At 43.5% G+C, this 24,370-nt stretch overlaps 1 protein-coding gene across 4 annotated transcripts in view; it reads left to right on the top strand.

Annotated features, from left to right (window-relative positions):
* Positions 1-24,370, top strand: part of LOC126349520 (protein phosphatase Slingshot) — a 572,249-nt gene that overhangs the window by 56,937 nt on the left and 490,942 nt on the right. The gene's annotated exons all lie outside the window — the stretch shown is intronic.

The raw sequence follows: 24,370 nt of genomic DNA, 5'->3' as shown, positions 1-24,370 counted from the left end.
CGCTGTCACAGGAACGCACTGATGCAGATGCCATTGGTAATCTGGTATTGCGCCCGTACTTCTTCCTCGGGTAGTTTTTTCGAACGGTGGAAGAAGCATTTCTAAATTTCTGTTTAAGTTAAATACACTGTAGGCAACTGTAAAATACTGTAACGTTAGCTGAAGATTTTATGTTGTTCAGTAAATCTTTTCGATATTCGAAATAAAATCTGAACTGAAACGAGTGTTTTTTCGGGTAACCATATGTCACAATGGAGTACAAAACACTTTACTCCAGTGCGTTTACCCGAATACTAATCGTAGGATATTACTATGTCTCGTCGCCTCACTTTGAGACCGAATAATGTTACCTTGCATAATTTGCTCTGCTTTTGTAGAGGATTATGTAAATATTTTTGTCGAAAAATAAGCCCGGCCTTAATATATGAAAACTAACGCGTTATGATTTCAGTACTTTTCTGTTTTGTTTTTGAACAAGGTAGTGGTATAAGGTGATGTAAACACACAGTAGTAGTACATACGGCTGTGTGTCGCGTCCTACCAGCCTCCGGATATCTTTTTAATATTGAGATTCCTTCGATAATTGTTCTTCTAAAGAGTAAGACTTCCAGCATTCAAACAAATACAGTGGAAACGAAGATGGAGGAATCGTAAAAAAATCCCCCTTCAGAACTTGTAAATATCTTTTATGGGCAAGTATTGGATTGTGAGCCTATTGTTGTCCTATGTGAGTCTTTCTAAGCATCATATGTTGATATTAATGGCGTTTTGTGTCCGAGGTACGTACGTACGATTTTTAAACTGGCTAATTTTGGGCCTGTTAGGTTCAGCGTTGTGTGCTGCGAACGATGATGTTAGATTTAGACAGAAACATTAGCCACCTACAACATTGTGTTGCTTTCTGAGCAAAGGCTGTTTCTGGCACGTTTGCGTTAATCACATCCGTATTACATGAGAAATAGGATGCACTTCATAGTGTGAGTTTAGTACTGGGCCATATGTTAGCAGTGAATATCGAGCAACAATGTTGTTAGTGGACTTTTGAAATCAGAAATATCACAACAGGGCGTAAAGTATAATTACCGCAGCAACAGTTCCCCAATGCCGTTGGTTTATGACAGCTACATAGTGCCCTGTTTGGTAAAGTCCTTGAAAATTGTTCTTTGTCTCTCATATCACAGCCCCCATCCTCCTTCATATGAGGCTTTAGTCAAGTGATGACATGCATTAGAATAAATTGTGGACTTTATTTCTCAGAGTTGTGGGTGTGTTATTCAACGTATCTTAGGTTCGTCAGTGAGTGAAACTATTATTGCCATTACTATGACATACGGATTTCTTAACAAATGGTATCACTTTCTGATGAGTACTTTTAAACATTCCGTGCCGCTAGTGATTGAGAATTCCGGTGGTTCTGTTTGCATCCTGCAAGGAGATAACATTGTTGCCTGTCGTCGCTACTTTCTTGGGTAAAACACGTGGACGTGGAGACGCGACATGCAGCAAACGTTAATATAGTGGCGTCGGAAGCAACATGAGGTTCTTCGCGGAAGATGCTGTTGTATACAGAGCAGTCGCAACACTAGAAAATTATAGCTAAATGCAGGAAGACCAGCGGAGAACCGATCTTAGTGCATGGACTAGCAGTTGACCCTCAGCATATACAAATGTAAGATATTACTGTTAAAATTCGTAGTCAACCAATATATTTCTCTTTCTCAAGCATATTTCGCGGAAGTACAAGATGGCAAATTTAGTGTTTCGCTCTCACACCTAGGCTTATATAATTATTCATTCTTCCCGCGCGCCGTTCGTGATGGCAACAGTGATAGTAGTTCGCGTAAAATAACGTGGTTTGCCGAATACAGGTGCAGTTTTGGGTAAGATTTGCCCGCAAGTCCTGTGGTAGATGGATGTCTCATGCAATAATAGTGAGGCTTTGTGATAGTATTTGAGTCTTCCCTTTTCTTTTCGTGTCAAGATAAGTGGCTAAAAAATCTGCTGTTGGCATTTCTTTTAAATCGGGTAAAAGAAAAGTACTCAGATGGATGTTAGGGTTACACTGAAAGACACTGATTGGTTAGTTTCCTTTGTGTAACTGACCTTTCTCAAAATTAAAAGTGAATTGGTCTAGCTTTCGACGAGTCATTGGAACGTGATAGGCCCAGTTTATGGTTTGGGTCAATTATAGGACTAAAAAGAAAAGGAAAAAATACAACGGACAGAAACTGCGCGTAGCTGCAGAGTGACATTTAGGACTGTCCTTAGTGCCTTCATGTGTTTCTTCGCCATCAAGACACTTGCGGCCGTTGAGTTGCTGGAGCAGTTCAATTGGCTACTTGACTTCTGCGTTCCGTTGTGGCTGTTAACATTACGTAATCACTTATCAAAGGATTCTGCCACCGATTAACCTTTCCACTCTCAACGTGAAGACTTTACCGGGAAGATTAGTCCGTGAGTCATCTCATGGATGATGGTAGTCTTGCTGCCCTTTCCTTTACGCAGTCGAAATGCGATTGTATTTGTAAAGGTATTGTCTCATCAAACACTTTTTTGTGAATTATGTCAAGTTTGAGCTAATAGGAGTTCCGTCTTGCGCCAGTTCTTATTAGTTTTGTTAGTTTTCTTCCATTATGAATACGTTTCCACCCGAATTTTATCTGCGAATATCAGGAGCTTTACATGCGACACTAATTATATCTCGCACACTACTCGTGCACTAGCATCTACTCTCCTACGCTGCAAATGAATCTCTGCTGAAGCACTTAACAGACGAAATCTTATCAGATCGAGAACCAAAGATTTAAAAAGTGCAACCAAAATTATTAAAAAACAAAGAAAACAAAGTAAGAACAAATATATGAAGTTAACGTTATCTCCTATGATCTCTTGATGGGTTTGGCAGCATTTATATAGCTGCTGGAAAGATCGAATATTTGTATTGAATCTCACAGAACCACTGATACCAGAAATCGTTACATGTTCGTCGAAATGTGACGTAGACAATTTTGAAGTGCGAGCCTTAATGCCCACCTGTCCTATTTCTGATAGAAACCTGGGATGATGGTTGCAGGAAAATTCTGTCTTCGTCACAAATGTCAGTGAAACCTGTTGCGATTTTCAACATTGTTACCTGCTTTTCGTCAGTCAGTTTGTACGGCACTGTCTCTCCTTGCTACTCGCCATTTCCTCTAATACAAGTATCAATGACATTCGCTGAATTTATGACAGCATCTGCAGGACTTGTTCGATGCCGTTTGCCACCAGACAGGAATCACCAGACAGGAATTGTCCCATCAACGGCATCATACTCGCTGTTGACTGTAGAAATTATTTATTTCGCATTTGCAGCTTCGGCCTTAGAGCCGTTATCAATATTACTGCAAAAGATTTTGCTCCAGCACATGTTAGAATTTAGAATCCTGTGAACCCAGACTGTGAGAAGCCAATCGCTTTCTTTTCTGTCTCGAAAATGTTCCAGTCAGTCATCAACACGTTTTTCGTACGCAGTTTCGTCCTATACGCTTGCACAAATGGTCTCGTTTTCCGGATTTTGCAACAAAATGGTAATAAAGAAATATAGGTATAGACTGGCAATGGCAAGGAAAGCGTTTCCAAAGAAGAGTAATTTGTTAATGTCGAGTATTGATTTAAGTGTCAGGAAATCGTTTCTGAAAGTATTTGTATGGAGCGTAGCCATGTATGGAAGTGAAACATGGACGATAACTAGTTTGGACAAGAAGAGAATAGAAGCTTTCGAAATATGGTGCTACAGAAGAATGCTGAAGATTAGATGGGTAGATCACATAACTAATGAGGAGGTATTGAATAGAATGTGGGAGAAGAGAAGTTTGTGGCACAACTTGACCAGAAGAAGGGATCGGTTGGTAGGACATGTTCTGAGGCATCAAGGGCTCACCAATTTAGTATTGGAGGGCAGCGTGGAGGGTAAAAATCGTAGAGGGAGACAAGAGATGAATACACTGAACAGATTCAGAAGGATGTAGGTTGCAATAGGTACTGGGAGATGAAGAAGCTTGCACAGGATAGAGTAGCATGGAGAGCTGCATCAAATGAGTCTCAGGACTGAAGACCACAACAACAACAGGTAGTAAAATCTTCGCTCAGCAACATAAGCTGTATCCATGGCGATGTGTAATTGGAAAAAAGATCCATAGAATAAACTATTGGAAGATTGGAGATTAGGGTTACGTCCCATCGACATCGATGTTATTAGATGAATACGGTTTCGGATTGGGGAAGGAAATTGGACGTGTTCGTTTCAAAGGAACCACACGGTATATGCTTAAAGTAATTTTGGAAAACCAGTAAAAACGGAAACGTAGTTGAGCGGTCGCGGTATCGAACCGCTGTCCTTCCGAATGCGCCTCCTCATTCGTTTCGCAGAACTTAACAGCTAAAAATAAAAATATGTGTGTGGAATTTTTGGGGAAATCGATACAACACTACATGCCACTCCTCCGACGTTTGAACGAAAAAGGAAAATATTACCTATTCATCCTTCATAAAAAATGTCATTATTGGATCTATATCTGAATGACAAAAGATCTTGAATTCCACGTGCGCGACGTTGGGAAGCGCCAAGTATCGTCAAAACTGATGAAATGCATTTTTCTTCTGCAGCAAGTTGTACACAGTTGATACATGAAAGAATGTTATTTCGTAATTGTTTATTGCTATTTTTATTGTTGTGGGACCACGATCACACAGTTCCTTAGTTTTCGCGTAGCCTCTGAGCCAGTTATCTCCACTGTTGACTTAAGTTGCTTTTAATAAGGCGGTGGAATCTTGTTCGATGATTTAAGGATTATTTTGTGCTCTTGTACAACGCAGCTGTTGTGCTGTGCTGTTGTGGTTCACTGCGCGCCGGTCCCTACGTAGTTCAGTGGTGAAGTCATCACCAGTTTCTTCAGCGAACGTTAGGGAACATTGATGCGGACAAGATAACCGTTCCTTTCAAAGCTCATTCCCGGTATGTCATTAGCTGTCAACGATTCCTTTCTATTTACGCATTTCAGTGCAAGAAACACAGAAGCATCTCAAAGTGAGAGGTGAGAGTAATATTTTGTCTTTGTTCTGACCTTTAATCATTGGTCTTCGTTGCCGGTAGAACAATTGTCGAGCTAGTTTGAAAGTGTCGAAGTATTCGCCATGTGAGTTATCAGGTTTTTTTCATTTTAAATTCATGGTGATAATTATATACTACAACCTATGCGCTAATGCAAAACTGCCAACACTGGCTGTTATTGTCTTTGTGTTTCTAGTCGTATAGTCGTGAAATGATCCGCTGAAAGAACTCTGGTTCCTTTTTACGGTAAGAATGTCTGCAGACGTATTTGAAACTATTCCTCAGATTTCCCTGGACGCTCTTTATCAACACAGTATCCAATAAGTTGAACATTTTTCGAGTTTGGTAGTAGCTTCTCCAGGATACTGTGGCTGGTGCAGTCAGCACCGTAAACTATACAGGGAGAAAAGGCGTTCGTTATCTTTTATGTAATCGGTGGTCTGCTTGGTTTTGCGGTGGCTTTTCCCGTTGCTGTTTCAACGGGGTGTGACGAATGAGTCCATCGTTTCGTGTTTCTTTCTGTCACTCACCCAGATATAATCCACCGGATAACCAGATCACGATATAACTGGCGTACGACGGAGGACTGCTTATACAAGAGAGTCGTTACACGTACAGCAATGATGTGTGTCTATAAAATATCTAAATTAAAGTAGTACTGTACCCATGAGCAGAGATATCAACTTCCGCTTTGGTTATAGAGCACAAACTTCGAGGATGCCCATAGGATACTTTTAAAATACCACGTGTTACATAATAGCTATTTGCTGCTAGTCTGTGAAAGGCGGCCGTATCTTGCGCAGGTCAGATATTTACACAGTGAAGAAAAGCCAGTCCGTGGCTGCGGCTTAAATTGATAGTGCATGCTACTGAACACATCGCAAACAGCAATCCGAAACCACACGAAAAGGTCGATCTGGACGAAGAAGATTCGTAGTAGCGAAGGAGACGATTCTTAAGGATTAAGAAACCCAACCATGTGTAACTGAAATATGTGAAGAAAACGGAAATCCTCTGGTTGACCCCAACTGTCTCACGAAATGAGACTACCTTCTGCTTCACATCCCATCTTTTGAGATTGAAGCAGCATGCCAGATATAGTAGATGTCAATTGTTCTCATAGCGTAGGTCGTAGATAGCAGCCCACGAGACCATTCAACCTTTAGCTCGGATTTGGTAGTTGGAAACCAAACGAATGAAACGTTAGCTGACTCAGTCTCTGCGCTGTTTACGGTATATACAGGGAGTTTTGATGTCTGCATAAAACGTCTAGGGCTAATAGATCCCGTCGACAAAATGTTCACTTGCCCTTCCCGACGACACTAGGCGTCCTTTACTATTCGCTGCTCCTGGTACGACTAGATTTCATCGGTGTGGGATGATCTACTAATCAGTAGCGCTGTTTGCTACCTATCTCGGTATATTGATAGTGATTTTCAAGAGAAGACTTTAAGAATGAATGTTTGTAAATGGAGAAATATATCTGAGAAGTGAATAAGGAACTTTAATTTTGCTGAGTCTACGCCATTTCGTTCGCAGCACATCACTGGATTATTGGCAATTTATAAAGCATACATACGCTGCACACTATATGCATACTCCCGCCGCCCAGGGGCATGACCAATACTAAAGGGCGACTAGCGTCTCTGCGCAGCATCAGCGAACATTTTGTCTTTTAGCAAAGACCGATCCCCATGATGTGATCTATCATCCTGATGCAAAGCCTTTGAAGCAGGCAGAATTACGTATCTGGTGGTTAACGATGAAGTTCCAATCTCTGGAAATAAGTTGTATATCGCCGAGGAGTATGGATCCGGAGCTACTTAAAGAGGAACATCTACATGAACCCGTTATAGGAAAAGCATGTCCAAGACTGAGAGCCATTGGAAGGATTTTAAGGAGGGGCGGTTTAACTGCTACAAAAAAAAAAAAAAAAAAAAAAATATAAATTTTGAATTCAGTCGCCGAGATCAACAAATTCGTACACCATAGATAAATATACGTAAATAGTAAATATAATTTAGACTTGAAACAGAGTGGAGAGAGAGAGAGAGAGAGAGAGAGAGAGAGAGAGAGAGAGAGTGGCGCGTTTCGTTATAGGTTTGTTTTGTAAATGAAAGAACAGATTTTCACAGAAAAGTCAGATACATTAGAGTTTATGCAAACCGTTCTCGACAGTCGTTCGTCTACTACACCACCTGATACGGAACTAGAGAGACGGAAATGATAGTGGTATTCGAAATACCGTTCACTACACATTACGTTGGCTGACATAGTGTAGATGAAGGCGTCATATTTGAGATGGCAACTTTGGCGCGACTTTGTGCGACGATGTATGCTGTTCGTGTCTTGTTACGAGGGTGATTTTAGAAACAAATGATAAAAGCTTCGATCTTAGGTTTTGGCGTTTGTATCTAATAAAGGGAATTTATAGTACAACGACGCTGACACATGTGGCTGATGCCAGTGAAAAGGCACGTGGAATCGAGCAACTCTCAGTTTTGCGATTTTCACCGTCTGGAAGTTTAATTTTCAAAAATGGTTCAAATGGCTCTGAGCACTATGGGACTTAACATCTTAGGTCATCAGTCCCCTAGAACTTAGAACTACTTAAACCTAAGTAACCTAAGGACATCACACACATCCATGCCCGAGGCAGGATTCGAACCTGCGACCGTAGCAGTCGCGCGGCTCCGGACTGAGTGCCTAGAACCGCGAGACCACCGCGGCCGGCAAGTTCAATTTTCGACTCGGATGCAGACAGGTACGTAACTTTATCTATATACGTAGGATCTTGCAAATAAATACTACAAAACGTGGATGAGGTTTGAAAAGTACTGCTAGAACGTACAGATGCCACAGAAATTCACAAACGTAAAAACAGCTGTAACAGCAGAGAGGAGGGACTGAAATCTGTCGAAATCGTCTATTGAAACAGAAGTGATACCTAGGGTTCCCCAAGGATGTGTTTAGGCCTTCTGCTGGTATATATAAATGATTTAGGAGACAACCTGAGCAGCCCTCTTAGATTGTTTGCAAATTGTGCTGTCGTTTAGTTTTGTAAAGTCTTCAGATGATCAGAACCAACTGCAAATTGATTTAGACAAGATATCTTTATGCTCCGAAAAGTGGCAATTGTCCCTAATCAAAAAAAAAAAAAAAAAAAAAAAAAAAAAAAAAAAAAAAAAAAAAAAAAGTGTGAGGTCCGCCACATTTGTACTTAAAAAAATTAAGTTATATTTCGGATACGCGATGAATCACACAAATTTAAGGTTGTCGATTCCACCAAATATCCAGGAATTCCATTGACGAACAAGTGAAGTGGGATTCATTGCGTAGATAACGCTGTGGTGAAGGAAACTGATGTTGCGATTTATTGGCGGAATATTTGGAACATGCGCCAGACCCACTACGTTTATCCGTCCTCCTTTCGAGTACTGCTGAGCAGTACGGTATCCTTACTACGTACAGATACAATATTGACGGAGGAAAAAAGTTCAGTGAAGTTCAGCTCGTTTTGCATTATCGCGAAACAGGGGAAAGCGCGTCGCAGATATGATAAGAGCTGCGATGGCAATCATTAAAACAAAGGCGTTTTTCGTTGCGGCGAGATCTTTTCCGAAATCCCAATCAACAAATTTGTCATGTCATGCCAAAACATCTTGTTAACTGCCTACATAGGGAGAAGTGACCATCACAATAAAATAAGAGAAATCAGGGTTCGCACAGAGAGATTTAGATGTTCTTTTTTCACACGTGATATTCAATAGTGGAACGGTTAAGAAATAGTCCAAAAGTCGATCCATTAACACTGTACCAAATACTTAGGTGTGAATTGCAGAGTAATCATGTATATGTAAATACCCTTCATGAAATCCTGATTGATTGATTGATTGAGGGGGGACTAAACGGCGAGGTCATCAGTCCCGCTATGAAATCCTGGCTTGTAGTGTCTACCACAATTTCCTCATTGCCCATTGCCGTATTAGAAATAACGGATTGATTTATTGGTTTGACGTGCCGCGATACGTGGAATGTAGACCTTGTCGTATTTCTTCGCATAGTTTACTGCTGAACCCTAAAGGCGCGCAGGCATTGGATTAGATTGTTGTTGTTATTGCTGTTATGGTTTTGGTGGTGGTGGTGTTGGAGGAGGAGGAGGAGGAGGAGGAGGAGGAGGAGGAGGGTCTTCAGCAGTCCAAAGAGTGGTTTGATGCAACTCTGAATGCTAGTCTACCCTGTGTGAGCCTCTTCATCTCCGAATAACTACTGCAACGTACGCCCTTCTGCATCTGCTTAGTGTATTCATCTCTTGGTCTCCCTCTACGATTTTTACCATCAACCCCCCTCCTCCCCTTCCCTCCGCATTTGCAAGGTTTAGAGGCCACTTTTTACGATGCACGAGAGGGGTTAGGCCAGGATGTAGGGGTCCCCTTGTGTGGAAGGTTCTCCGCGGTGTGTGATGCGCGAGAGAGATAGGGCCGGCGGCGGCCGTGAACCGGCGGCGCAGGTGCGGGAAGCCCGGCGCAGAGCAGCGTCCGCCAGCCGGTGACATCAGCCCATCTGGAAGGCGAGGCGAGGGTAGCCGGCCAGCCTGCCCTGCCGTGCCGTTCCTCGCCGTGACTGGGCGACCTCGCGCCGCAGCTCACAAAGAAGCCGCGCCATTTAATCCCATCACTCGCTTGCATCACCTGCGCCTCCACTTCGCCGTTCAAATTTTTCTTGATTGTGATGTGAGCGTGCAATTTTAACTCGTAAAACGTTTTCCTAATTATGCGCAGTGGCCGGATGCTATGGATAGCATGATCTGCCTTCCGAGTGAGAGATTCTGTTAACTCTGGTCTGAAGCAAAGCTGCCCTCAATGTGAAAGTTGGGTTTGAACACCGCAGTTATTGACAAGTTACACTCGTATTGGACGTGACTTTCCAGACCTTCCGAACTGACGTGTTAGTTACAGAGAATCTACTGTTTTACATGTACTACCAAATCGAGGTGTAACTTATTCGCATTAACAATAGATTGCCGGAGGTGAGGGAAGCTATACAAAACTCGTCGAGCCAACTTTTGCGACAAATATAGTGTGTCAAAGGAAGAACGGTCAGTATTCAGGGATATGACTAGTCGCGAAACTGGCGTGCTAACTCGGGCGCGTTAACCGTGCACGAGAGTAATAACTTCAAAATACGTACCTGTGCTTTCTGAAAGTATATTTCGCGAAAGTAATTTCTATCCGAGCGTAGAAGGCAGAAGCCGTGTTACGCAAAACTTAGTAAGACTACGTGGAAACTGCCCTCGTTCTGAAGGTCGCTCGTACATGGCCCCTATAACCGGTCGCTCTTCCTGCTTTCTCCTGGAACGCTGCAGTTTCCGCACCCTTTTAGAAGAAATTGCAGGCATATGTAGGCAAAAATATTCCATATCGTGGACAAAGTACATTGACACGACAAATAATGATATATTGATGTTCATTAGTGCACGTGACTCGCTTTCCAGTAGCAGTGGCGCCGATCCCATGGAACGGCTATAGGTGATATATTTTCGTCACCTGCCTAAAATACATGAGGCCATAGGAGTAAGTTTTAAATATTTTCAGTGATGACAGTTTTGTTGAGAACTGCAAATTCAACAAATTTTCTTTCAGTGTTCAGATAGTTACTTATGGTTCGAGACTTAATCGTTTATCCGTTCTTAAAATTCTCCCTGTATAGCATACGTTTCATGCATTATGTATCTGTGAATCGTATAATATTTGATCGGTGTGTTTTCGTGTTCCAATTGTTTATGTAGTGCATTTATTGGATCAACAGATTTACCAAGACTGCGGAAAATCACCTAAAAACCACAGTATATCTGGCTGGTGTAAGAGACCAAGCAGCTCTTAATACTGCGAACGGATGTTGTCAAAAAATGGTTCAAATGGCTCTGAACACTATGGGACTTAACTTCTAAGGTCATCAGTCCCCTAGAACTTAGAACTACTTAAACCTAACTAACCTAAGGACATCAAACACATCCATGCCCGAGTCAGGATTCGAACCTGCGACCGTAGCGGTCGCGCGGTTCCAGACTGTAGCGCCTAGAACCGCTCGGCCACCTTGGCCGGCCGGATTTTGTCTATATGTGTTACCATCTCCATTCATTACGAGCTTAAACGCTACGCATTTCTTTGTACGAGAACGCGTGTCGTTTATCACTTAATGGGAACGAAACTGTAACTTTCTATACTATGGGTCAACGCCACAATTGCTTGAAGACTGTGTAGGTGAAACACCCTTTACACGATATCTGAAGTGGTTTTTTTTCTTTTTTTTTTAGTGCCTAAACACTGCCTTTTGTAATTGGGATTTTCGTCATACATTATGTTTCAGTTCACAGTTACTTATGCCATATTTAAGAAACTATCATGCTGCGTAAGTGGAGAGATGTCTTTAATTTTAGAACTAGTTTATCATGTGAAGTAGTTATGATATTTCTTCAATCTCTTGTATGTAGATGGTAAATTATTCGACGACAGACACGTTTTTTCGTTCTCTGCTCGTGCGTTGATACGCAGCATGCAGAAACTATTAAGAGAACGTGAGATAGCACTGACAACGAACTGTTCATATTACTACTGTAGAACACTACTGGTTTGGAACGCTTTCACTATAGTGTGCCTTGTGCATCGAATCTGTTCTGGTAGCTTATTTATGTCAAAAGCACTATTCTACCAATCCAACCGTAAACTGTTCTGCAGCTATGCTCGTGGAAGCTAGAGGTCATGTATTACTTTTCTGGCTGATTGGTGAAGGCGTAAGATGAAATGACACTCTGACAAAAACCACAGTTTTCACTGCAGCGTTTTATGCGAGAGTTAGTCAAGAAATTAAGTATATCACCTCGAAAAAAATATGTAAATAAATGTTGGCTTATTTGCAGCTACATATCTACAGTCCTGACAGAAGAAAATGCTCGCGCCACAGTACCGTCACACGGCGGTAGAGGAGACAAAAGAAAATAACGCAATCCATGGAAAGTGGAGTATTGTACGGCAATTCCAAGCGGCTAATGAAGTCATTTGAGTTGGTCTGAAACAGTTGCAATATTTCCGCTGTTGCCGAAAACACAATACTCCGCTTCATCAGCGGGCTACGCTATTTTGTTTTGGGTCATTTACCGCCATGCTACTATACTGTAGCGCGGAGATTTCGGTGTGTACCACGACTGCAGACATGCACACAGAAACAAACAACAAATTATTTTGTTGTGGTCTTCAGTTCGAAGACTGGTTTGATGCAGCTCTTCACACTGGTCTATGCTGTGCAGGTCTTTTCGTCTTCTCTTCATAATTAGTTCTATTTACTTACGTTTGAACCTGGTTGCTATTTTCGAGCCGTGGTCTCCCTTTTCCATTTTTGCCCCCTCCCCCTCTTCCCTCCATTACCAAATTGACGATTCCTTAATGCTTCAGTGTCTGTCGTATCAACCTGTTCCTTGTTTTAGTTATGTTGTACCATAAATTTCTTTTCACCCCTGTTCCATTTAGTGTCTTCTAGTTAATTACTCGATAAGGCATGTAATCTTCATTATTCATCTGTAACGCCACGTTTCAGACGCTTCTATTTTGTTCTTGTCTGAACTTTTTGTACTCATTTCACTTCCATTCAAGGCTACTCTCCAGACAGACTATTAGAAAAGACTTTCTAATGTTTAAATTTATATTCAGTATAAATTTCTATTATTTCAGTAATTCTTTACCTGTTATTGGCAGTTTGCGTATTATATCCCCTACACTTCAGCCATCACCAGTTATTTTGTTGAATCGCCTGATTAAATTAGACTGCATTGCATTACCTTTGTTTTATTTCTTTTCAGGTTCAAGTTATAACCTCTTTCCTAGACATCCATTCCGCTCATCTCTCTGTTAAGTCCTTTGTTGTTGCTGACAGAACTGCAGTATCATCGTAAGCATCAAAGTTTTTGTATCTTCTTCCTGAGCTTTAATTCTCTTTTCAAATTTCTTCTCGCTTTCCTCTACAGCTTGCTCAATCTAGGGATTGAATAATACCGAGGATAAACTACAACGTTGCCCCACTTCATCCTCAACCGCCGCCATTTCATGTAATTCGACTCTTACAACTGTAGTCTGATTACTGTAAAGATTTCGAATAACCTTTCGCTCACTGTATTTTATCCCAGGTACCTTCAAAATTTCGAGGGGTGTAATCTAGTCAACATTGTCAAAAGCTTTTACGATCCAGTGGGTCCGCTGCATAGAAGACGTCTCTTGGCAAAATTACGTAATAAAATTCAGATTGCTGGTATAGTAGTAAATGGTACAGTAAATGCACTCTCAGAGAAATAAATAACACAACACGAAGGAATTATCTGGAAGGTACGTAAATTGGTAGATGCGATGTACATGATAGACAAACATATGAGTACTATTTCAGAAAAATTGGATGATCTATTCAAGAGAGAGAGCATCACAAATTGAGCAACTCAGTAACGCGTTGGTCCACCTCTGGCTCTTCGGCAAGTAGTTACTTGGCTTCGCATTGAGTGACAGAGTTGTTGGATGTCCTTCTGGGGAATATCGGGCCAAATTCTGTCCAAAAGGCGCGTTAGATCGCCAAAATCTCGAGGTGGTTGGAGTTCCCGGACCGCAATACTGCAAATGTTCTCAATTGGGGAGAGATCTGGCGACCTTACTGGCCGGTGTAGGGTTTGGAGAACGCGAAGACAAGTAGTAAAAACTGTCGCCGTATGCGGACGAGCGTTAACTTGCTGAAACGTAAGCCCAGGATGGCTTACCATGAAGGGCAACAAAAAAAAAAGGGGTCGTAGAATATCGTCAACGTGTCGCTGTGCCGTAAAGATGCGCCGAATGATAAACAAAGGGGATCTGTTATGAAATGAAATTGCACTCCAGGCCATCACTCGTGGCTGTCAGGCCATATGCCGGGCGACAGTCTGGCTGGTATCACGCCGCCGTCCGCGTCGTCTCCAGACGGGTCCTGGCACTGATCACTCCAGTCAATGAGATTCCAGCCCTAAGAACTATCTGGAGAAGCCCCGCACAGGAGTAGGATGCCAGACTCTGACTGTCGCCCGCCATACAGCCCGACGACCCGGAGTGGCTGTCTGTGGTGCCGTTTCATTGCTTAACAGGATCCTTTTGGTTGTCAACCGCTGCACGCTTAACACTCATATAGCAATCCTTTCTGGGCTTACGTTTCAGCAAGACAATGCCTGCCCTCGCATGGTAAAAGCTGCTTGTTTCCATGCTTGATTGACTAGCAAGATGGCCATCTCTGTCCCCAATTGAGTACGTTCTGAGCAGTATGGGTAGAGCCCTCCAACCATTTGGGGATTTCGACGATCAACGCGCCAGTTGGACAGAATTTGGCAAGATGTGCCTCAAAAGGAGTCCAGCCACTGTGTCAGTCAGTGCCAAGCAGAATAACTGCTCGCAAAAGGACCAGAATTGGACCAACGCGTTATTGACTTTCTGATTTCGGAAGCAGTTTCTCTTGAATAGATCATTTAATTTTTTTCTGAAATTGTAATCATTTGGTTGTTTATGTACACCACATTTACCGATTTACGTCCGTTTCGAATAATTTCTTCGTGATTCGCCTGCGTTTTTTTTTTTTTCTGTACGTCATTAACTAATATAACAGCAATCTGGATTTTATTGCTTAATCGCCAAAACTTTCTCTAAATCTAAAGATTACAAGGTCAGATTCTCAGGAAATACAAATTAATTGCAGAACATTGCTTTTTTCTAGTTTATAAATGAAACTTTATGACTAACCCTTGTATATTATAAGATGCATCATTACGTGGGGTACTGTGTTTGCCGGGCGGCTGAGTAGAGCTTGTGCGGCACCGTCGATGGTTCGATGGTGCGGCTGCAAGGGAAGGCGACATGCGCCAGCTGTGTGCTGCGAGGTGTTGTGCCGGGGTGCGGGAGGTCGGCGCGGCTCGGCGGCGCCTTGACCCGGTTCCCGGACCGCGGCTGCGAGGCTGCGCCGCGCGCCGTCCTGCGCACGCGCGGGGAAAGTGAGCCTGCACTCCAGCCCCCGCGTCTGGGCTCCCTGGCCCCTGGCGTGTCGCCTCACTGTCGCGTACTTTGCAGCGAACGTGGTGCCACTGGAATCCGCGAGACAGGTTCCGGGGGTACAGGCAGTTTATTATCACAAGAGGTGGCGCAACGCTTGCGAGACGCATTCGGAATCCGAAGGATCGGGGTTTAAATCCCCGTCCGAAAAAAGACAAGGAAGATTAATGCTTAACGTCCCACTAGATGAGCGAACGAGGTGGCGCTGTGGTTAGCACAATGGACATCATTTCAAATCGGCATCCTTCCTTCAAGATAGAGGTTTACCGTTATTTTCCTAAATCGGTTATGGTAAAAACCGGAATGGTCCCTTTGGAATCGCACTGCTGATTTCCGTCCTCATCCTTCCCTAATCCTAGGTTGTGCTCCGCTACTAACGGTCCAAATGTCGTTGGGATGTTAATCATTAATCTTCCTTCCTTTTTTGTATGATAACCAGAGAAATCAAGTGATAACCTATAAGCGCTTTTATTCATCGTGAAGGGGTACATGTAAAGCACTTGGGGAGGCAACCATCTGTTTGGAAGGTGGTCGCTATGGCCAAAGTCCCGAGCGGAGCATGGGAGCGCAGGAGAGGACTGTGTTACCAGATCGGAAACAGCACCAAGACACCGTGGTGGTTCTGCGTCGGCACTTAGCTGCCCGAATCCGGCGCATAACGTGACCCCTCTTAACATCCGTATTATCCAGGGATTGTGAATGAAGTCCGTCCAAGGCGTACCTCTATCCGCAATCCTGACGGTGTGAACTGCGTCAGGTCGGCCTCACATGTTACGACTGTGGATGAGCTGCGAACCGATTTTACAGCACTCAACTCGAAGCATAGAAACGAAAATATTCAGTAAATTTGTAACGTATTTCGTCCTAATCGCCCCCAAGGAGCTGGCTCCCGCACATGAACCAAGAACTGAAGAGAAATTTCATTGTCACACTCTCTGATACTTCTTTGAGCTCTGCAAGTGATTTCCACCAACCTTCTAAAACTTCGAAATGTTCCAGTGGGGATTACCTTAGTAACGCCTATGTGTTGATTCAAAAGTGTCTCTCATATTCGGGCTTTTGGTATATTTATGAAATCAGTTACGAATTAGCTTAGCTTAGTCTGGAGAATGTCGCCTGCAAGGGGCAACATGATCCTCTAAGCATTTGTAACCCACCAGGCACGTGTAAAATATAGCCCAAAAACGCACACTTTCTGAGATGAACACTTGTTGATAGGAGGTTTAAAAGACACTCTACCCGTTAGGTAGTCTGTATTCAGTTACGTTGTGCTGTGGTTTTTCGTCAACTGAATGCAGCACTCGCATCTTTATCGGACGGACTGAGCTAGGCCTGCCTCTGTTCACTCATAGAACAACTAAACAGCTCGTGTCTCTAAGATACTTGAAAAACACCTCCAGCTTAAGAAATGGTTCTCTGCGACGTGGATATTTTTCGACGTACGGGGCACGAGCATTCAGGCTACATCCAGTTCCTTACACCAGATTTAAATCAGTCCCGTGAAGTCAATTATTAAGTAGTAGACCTTCATTGCTAACCAATAGTGGGAAAAAACTAAAATCTACTTAGTCATTCGCACACACAAGCAGCACAATAATAGTAGACACAGAAAGACATTTGTTATAGTAGTAAGACACCATGATACGTACTCAGAGTTGGGAGTAATATAACATAGGATTACATGCACTTACACGGCTTGGATCTACGAGACAACAGCGCAGCTAGAACCACCTGGCAGCAGACTACCTAACGTTCAGATTGTGCACATAGAGTACTTTGACGAATTGTGACGCAGAAAAGACATCAAAACATTATTGGCCGTGCGTCAATGCAACAACTGTGCTCACACCTCCAACCAAACCTCTGTCAGACCCTCCTATTAACAAATTGTTCATATCGCACACAGTTAGTGTTTCCGGACCCATGTTTATCGGATGTACTTTCTTATTTTGATGGATAAGCTTGACATCTTTTACATGAAACTTCGAGTCTCGGTCGGGCACACAGTTTTTATCTTCCAGGAATTTTCATATCAGCGCACACTCCGCTGCAGAGTGAAAATCTCATTCTGGATCTTTTATCATTGTTACATGTGTGCATGGGAGGTAAGAGAGGCGGAGGTATAACAGATCCCTTGTCTCTTTTCGGAAGGCGGATTCGAGGAACATTAACAGCAAATACTTTCATGATGACAAACGTTTCTGTAGTGGCTTATCCTAATTGAGCATGTTGCTATGTCGCTCTGATGAATGGCGCAGCTCACGTTCCAGCATGTTTCCGGTAATTAAAAATGTAACAGTAAGCTGCAAACTTCGTCGGATGTTCAGCTGTCAGACAAAAAACGTGGAAGCAATACCTTGGCTGACCGAGTGAGGTGGCGCAGTGGCTAGCACACTGGACTCGCATTCGGGAGGACGACGGTTCAATCCCGCGTCCGGCCATCCAGATTTAAGTTTTCCGTGATTTCCCTAAATCGCTCCAGGCAAATGCCGGGATGGTTCCTTTGAAATGGCTCGGCCGACTTCCTTCCCCTTCCTTCCCTAATCCGATGAGACCGATGACCCCGCTGTCTGGTCTCCTCCCCCAAAACCAACCAACCAACCAATACCTTGGCTATACTCCCTGAGTGTTGGTTCCGTAATGAAAACCTGTACTGAGATTTTAAGGTAGGAGTGTGATGCACGCGATCCATTGGATCCGTTAGTATACGTGCATTCTGGGTCTGCCAGTGTTTGCCAGAATTGTCTACGAATGCAATGTATAATCAGTTCGCTACAGTATAGGGATCATCATTTAGCAAGAGTATATACTCGGCCAGTGCACTCAGATTACTTCCCGCACTGTACTCGTTACTGTATCTATTTAGTTTTCACACGTAGAGTTGGTGTTGAAACGAAGCAACAAATTTTAAAATGATGCTAGCATCCAATCCTCTCCGCTTTACGCGACGATGCTTTGTCGATCGCAAGTGCGCGCCCTTTCAGCCCTTAGAACGTTATAGGTCGTACGGGCTACGTCCATTGTCTGGCGCAAGAGCACCGTTACGTTGTTGCCGCCAGAGCTGCAGCTCCGCTGGCCCTGGACGTGACGGTCTCAAGGTGGTGCAGCGGGAGACGAGATACGGAGCGTCCGTGATGGACGAGCCGCGCTTCAGGCGAACGCCGTGCTTTATTGATCCTCGTGTGTAGCAGAGCGCAACAGCGATCTTTTTGAGTCTCGGGTTGGCAGCTAGCGGAGCGAAAGCAGCCGCTGAATCGCGCGTTCGCAGCTGCGCGGGCCGCCTGAGCGTGTAATCGGCTGTCGAGTCACGCGTGGAACGGGCCTTTGAGGTGAGAGAACACAGCACCGAGAAAGGCTCTATTGTTTCCGTGTAGTAAAGGTCACCTCTCACTGTCCGCGTGCGCCTTCATTTTTATGATGCTGGCTTGGCTCAGCTTTCGTGCATACTTATTCCCGTTTCTTTCGTTCTCCAGTGTTACCAATGCATCATATGAGGAGGTCATTCCACCCACGTCCATAATTTCTGCCTACACTGCAGGTTTCTCTCGTTCTTTGTGATCAGGCAATTTTTTGACAGGAGGACGTCGAGTGCCTCATACTTGGTGAACTACCTATTTTTGACGAACGTCGATGCATCTTCGTGACAATATGCGTTACACTTGTAAACAATTTCTCCCTTTGTCAGCCTTCGGTTGGGACTCAAACTGAAGAGGAGAGAATGATTGGCAATCGGCAGAAGAAACTCACTTGGGAAGCTAATGAAGGGAAACGTTTGAATCATCCTGAATAATTGAATAGTTAAGCAGTGAGCAGAGAAAGCTCAACAAAAACAAAATTGATTATTCCGTATGCAGCGTCACATCCGAATGCGAAAGTGATGTTCACAATGAGATGAGTGAAAACAAAGACCGTAAGAGAAAATTATCGACTGGAATTTACGACCACGTCTTTCCTTTTTATTCGTGTTTGTGCGTTGCTTGAAAAACCACTACATATAAACACTGGATGCTGAATGCCGTTATAGGAATAGGTTTGGCGTATACAAACCTGAGAAACAGCAGATAGTTGGAACTCAAAACAGCTTCGTTTTTCCGTATCAGCGTGAACGTAAAAAGATGCACTACACCGTTGTAAAATGTGGAAGTCATCGCTGTTGACTGGCTAAAGCTGCCAGACAGAGGTCTGCTGAATAAATGCACGTTCTTACTGGTTTGAATTCAACATTCTACTTTGCAGCCATTAGTGAGCAAATAATAAAATACTGCATCGGTGTAGTTTTTTCATGCATAAGACGACGCGTTTCAGGAATTTCAGTTGTTATTCACTTTTGTACCGGGATGCCTTAGTGTGTGGTGTCCTTATTCTTTTGTCCTGCTGTCGTCTTTTTATGGTTTACTGCAGTCGGGAAGTATAGAGCTCGGAATCTTTTTCACACGCTAACGTTAGAAAAGAGTAATTTTTGTGTGTTTACTTACAGCTATTATCCGCAGTATTTTCGTGTATTTACTTATAGGCATTATCTGTTAGTAAATAGACGAAAATTCGGTCGGGCTGGGCTAGCACTTGGATGGATGATCATCCGGTCTGTCGAGCGCTGTTGGCAAGTGGGGTGCACTCAGGCCGTATGAAGCAAACTGAGGAACTGCTTGAATGAGAAGTAGCGGCTCCGGTCTCGTAAACTGACATACGGCCGGGAGAGCGGTGTGCTGACCACATACCCCTCCATATCCGCATCCAGTGACTCCTGTGGACTGAGGATGAAACGGCGGTGCCTGCCGGAGTGGCCGAGCGGTTCTGGGCGCTACAGTCTGGAACTGCGCGACCGCTACGGTCGCAGGTTCGAATCCTGCCTCGGGCAAGGATGTGTGTGATGTCTTTAGGTTAGTGAGGTTTAAGTAGTTCTAAGTTCTAGGGGACTGAAGACCACAGCAGTTAAGTCCCATAGTGCTCAGAGCCATTTTAACCATTTGAAACGGCAGCCGCTCGTTACAGCACACTTACAGGCTAAAACAATACCATTGTAAATAGAAAATCGGAATAATCCTGAAACTAATCACACTATGAACGAAAAATGTAACTGATGTAGTGTTTTACTATGACACAGTTTTGCAGGCTTTCAAAAAATATTGATTATGATGATTTAAATTTTACAGCCATAACCGGAAAAACAAAAACAGTGAAGGGAGGCGTTATAATTTGGAGAACGTCTTCATGAGAAGCGGTTAGAAATTTAGTTCAGTCGAACATCTGCAACTTTTATATTGATCAAAATGCGCGCTCAATGAATGCTGCACCCGCACTCTTTATCTGTTGTTTCCTCAAATCGGTGAAGACATGTATCAGAATGGTTCCTTTGAAAAGGATGCCGCCGATATACTTTCCCCACCCGAGCTTCTGCTCCGTTCCTAATGACCTCTTCTTCGACGAAAAATTAACCTGCAGTCTTCCTTTAGTTCCGTTGCCTGGTGAAAGCATCACTGAGCATTTGTCGTCAAAGGACACTTTCTTTCAGGTAGATTAACTGTCATTATGTATTGCAAACGGAGGTTACTTTGGATACTAGATAGTCGTGCGTAGACTCGAGATCATATGTTGTTCATATCCCTCCCAAAGATACTCATCCGAGTATGTTAGTACATTTCCTTTCCACGTTCTGTCTCTCAATTGGACGGAGAGCATGAATGGAAATCTGTCGAGGAGGGGGAGCGGAATTTTGTGGCTCACGTAGTGTGTAAAATGAAGAGGGAGCAGGCGAGTCCTTACTGTATCTACTAGACTACGTCACAGGAGTACCTGTACGCTGTTTCACAATCTTATACAGGCGCACTTTTTCAACCAGTGATGACGCAGTGCTCAGGGTGACTTGCGGAGTGCCTTTTCCATTTGCGTTAACACGGTATAGAATACAGAAATTATTTACAAATATAACTAGTGCAATAGACACACGAATAGTGTGTACGTAAATCTCACACGCCGCACTGTACTTAAATCATCCACACCTCCATCAGTACTCCGCAAGCAACACGACGATGATCGGCGGAGGGTACTTCTGGTGCCCCTACCTGATTTCCCACTTCCTCCCTCTTTCCCTGTTCCATTCGGAATGGCGCGTGTGAACAGTGATTGTCGGTAAACTCCGTGTAAACTTCAATTGCTTGTATTTTCTTGTTGTGATTATTTCGCGAGACGTATTCCCGTAAAACCTCTAGGTGATGCACAACGTCTCTCTTGTGCCGCCTGCCATTTGAATTTACTGAGCATCTATCTAACACTCCCGCTCAGACTAAACGATCCCCTGACGAAATGTGCCACTCTTCGTTGAATCCTCTCTCTCTCTCTCTCTCTCTCTCTCTCTCTCTCTCTCTCTCTCTCTCTCTCTCTCTCTCACTCTCCCTATTTCCGTATCTATCTATCAATCGGTCCTACCTGGTAAGAGTCTGACTGATGCACAATACTCAAGAACCGGTCGAACAAGCGTCTTCTGCCTTTTAAGTAAATGAATTACATTTTCTTAAGATTCTTCCAATAAATCTGTTTGGCATCCGCTTTTCCTACTATTTGTTTCGTTTCGTCATTTCACTTGAGGTCGCTCTGGATAGTTTCTCCTGGGTTACTGTCTCCTGGCATTGCTACTTTGTTATAGACAACCGCATCGTCTGCGAACCGTCTTAAAGAGCTTCCGACGTTTTCTACTAAATCATTTATACACATTGTAAGCGGTAACGGTTCTGTCAAACTTCATTGCGGTACTCCGTAAATTACCTTTACATCTGTCAGTTTAGTTCCGTTTAGAGCGATGAGTTCTGTCTGCAAGAAAGTCTTGAAGTCAGTGGTAAATTTGGTCCGATATATTTCTTCAGTAAACGGCAGTGAGGTACGCTGTCAAATGCCTTCCTGAAGTCAAGGAACACGGCATCAACCTGAGTTTCGTCGTCTGCAGCGCTGTTGATCTCATGGAGGAACAGAGCGAGCTGAGTTCAAGAGTTCTGTTTGCGGAGACCATGATGATTTTTATAGTGGAGATACGCGTTGTCCAAAGGCGTCATAATTCTTGAGCATAAAATATGTTCAATAATTATACAACAGATTAACGTCAACGATATAGGCCTATAATTACGTGCATCTGTGGTACGTCCCTTCTAGAAAACCGAAGTGACCTGCGGATTTTTCCCGTCGCTAGGTACTCTTCGTTGCTCCAGCGATCTTCGATAAACTGTTGCCAGAAGAGAAGCTAATTCTTTCACATAATCTATGTAGAATCTTACAGGTATCTCATCTGGTCCTAATGATTTTCCACTACAAAGCGATTATATTGCTAGATTTGATATTGATTCGTTGTTATCCTTTACGGTAAGGCCACTTCCTTGACGCTCTGAAATTTGCAGACTGTGTCGTGCTTGTGGCATTTCTTTGCGCAAATGTTGCATTCGCTGCTGAACCGGAGCTGGCCTGACGCGTGCAGCGCCAAGGTTGCCGGAGAAACGGGTTGCAGCAACGGTAGTTGCCCCGCAGCGGGCCCCGGTGACGGACGAGCCAGCGAAAGGTGCGAAGCGGACCGAACCACAGCCAACTGTTTGCTCTGACTGCGCCTCGCTCCAGCCACCGTGCTAAGTTAGAACGGCAAAACATTTCGCTTCTTCGCAAGAGAACTGTCTACGGAACAGAATGGAAGGACGGTTTGGGGTCACCAGCGGAAAGCCTGAAAACCGCTACTACTAAATTCACTTCTCAGGAGAAATTTGACGCGTCGCTGCTGTAAAACCATCTTGACCAGTAATCCACTTGTAGTTTCCATTGTACGTGTATTCGGTGGCATTAATGCTTTTTTGTAGTCTGAAGCTACTTTTATAATATTAATTGGCATACGTAGGTCAATAACTCTTTCCTGGACGACTTCGCTGCAAGTCACACTTAAGGGGTAGTTACTGTGAACACATGAAAAGTACGTGATTTTCATGAATTTATATTCAATTGATATAAAAAATTATGCTAAATATGATGATACAGTTTTATTCCTTACACTTTTCTCTTGAAGAAACCATTTTTGTGTCCACATCGGACGCTCCCTGTAAACGCAGCACCACGTTCAAGGACCCCTTGCAGTCAGAACATTGGTCGCCGACGAGAATTCCCGAAGCCGTCCTACTGGACCTACATAGGATGGTTGAAAAATATGAAGTTCTAATCAGATACTAACGTGCTCAAACAAATGTTATTTTCTTCGCTTAAAACATCAAAACAAATGCCTACACAGAAAATACACTTTCGAAGATACCGAAAACGGCTACCACGCTGATAGAGAATTCGATTTAGAATGACGGAATCATATTCCGATCAAAATCGTATGTATCGTCCCCAAATTATATTTCCCGCCAATTTGAAAAGAAGTTTCGAAAAAACGCGTTTAATGTTTTGTGTTACATTTTTTGTAGTTGTGTTAAACATACCGCTGGTCAGCGATCCGTGGACCACATAGTATTCCTTCCAGATCCATAAGGAGGTACTCCTCCGTCTTCATCGAGGCCCTGGTGGTTCTGCGGGCCCCTCTCGCAGCTTCTATCATCCGCTGCTATGCTCGCTCGTATGGTTTTGTGCAGAAGTTGTAACAGGCTAGTCCGATCTCAAGTTCGAGTACGTTCATAATTTCCATATTGCCGGTGAGACCGCCTTTGAAATTACATGCTGCCACATTAACCGCCATGTCGACTATTTTTTTCCCGCTGTGGACGGTTTTCGGAGACACTATTTCACAAATCGGCTTTTAATTCGATAACAGAGTTTCTGGCGAACTTGGGATGAACACTCCTATAAAGTAGAAACCCCAGAGAACATTTAAGCCAAAAGGAAACAAATAATCGATCTTTTTAAATTTTCAAAGAAGAGTGTTCGGCAGAAGGTTCTGACAACCACTTTGAGTGTTCCTCGACTGTTCCATTCTTGAATGGCACGTGGGAAAAATGAACATATCCATCTTTCTGTTCGAGCTCTGGTTTCTATTATAATGGGTAGTCAGTTGAGAGATGGAAAAAATTATGTAAACTCTTTATGGTTTTATGGGGGGGGAGACTTAACGCGCGAGGGCAACCGCCGCGCCGGAGGAAGCTCTTGTCAGGCGGGAGGTCGGCTGTGACGCTGCGCTGCGGAGGCGCGACCTTGTTGAGCCGCCGGCGCCGCTGGA

Source organism: Schistocerca gregaria, chromosome 1 (assembly GCF_023897955.1).
Source record: "Schistocerca gregaria isolate iqSchGreg1 chromosome 1, iqSchGreg1.2, whole genome shotgun sequence".
In the NCBI taxonomy this organism is placed as follows: Eukaryota; Metazoa; Arthropoda; class Insecta; order Orthoptera; family Acrididae; genus Schistocerca; species Schistocerca gregaria.
The sequence above is the reverse complement of the archived record's forward strand: the minus strand, read 5'-3'. Positions and strand labels throughout refer to the sequence as shown.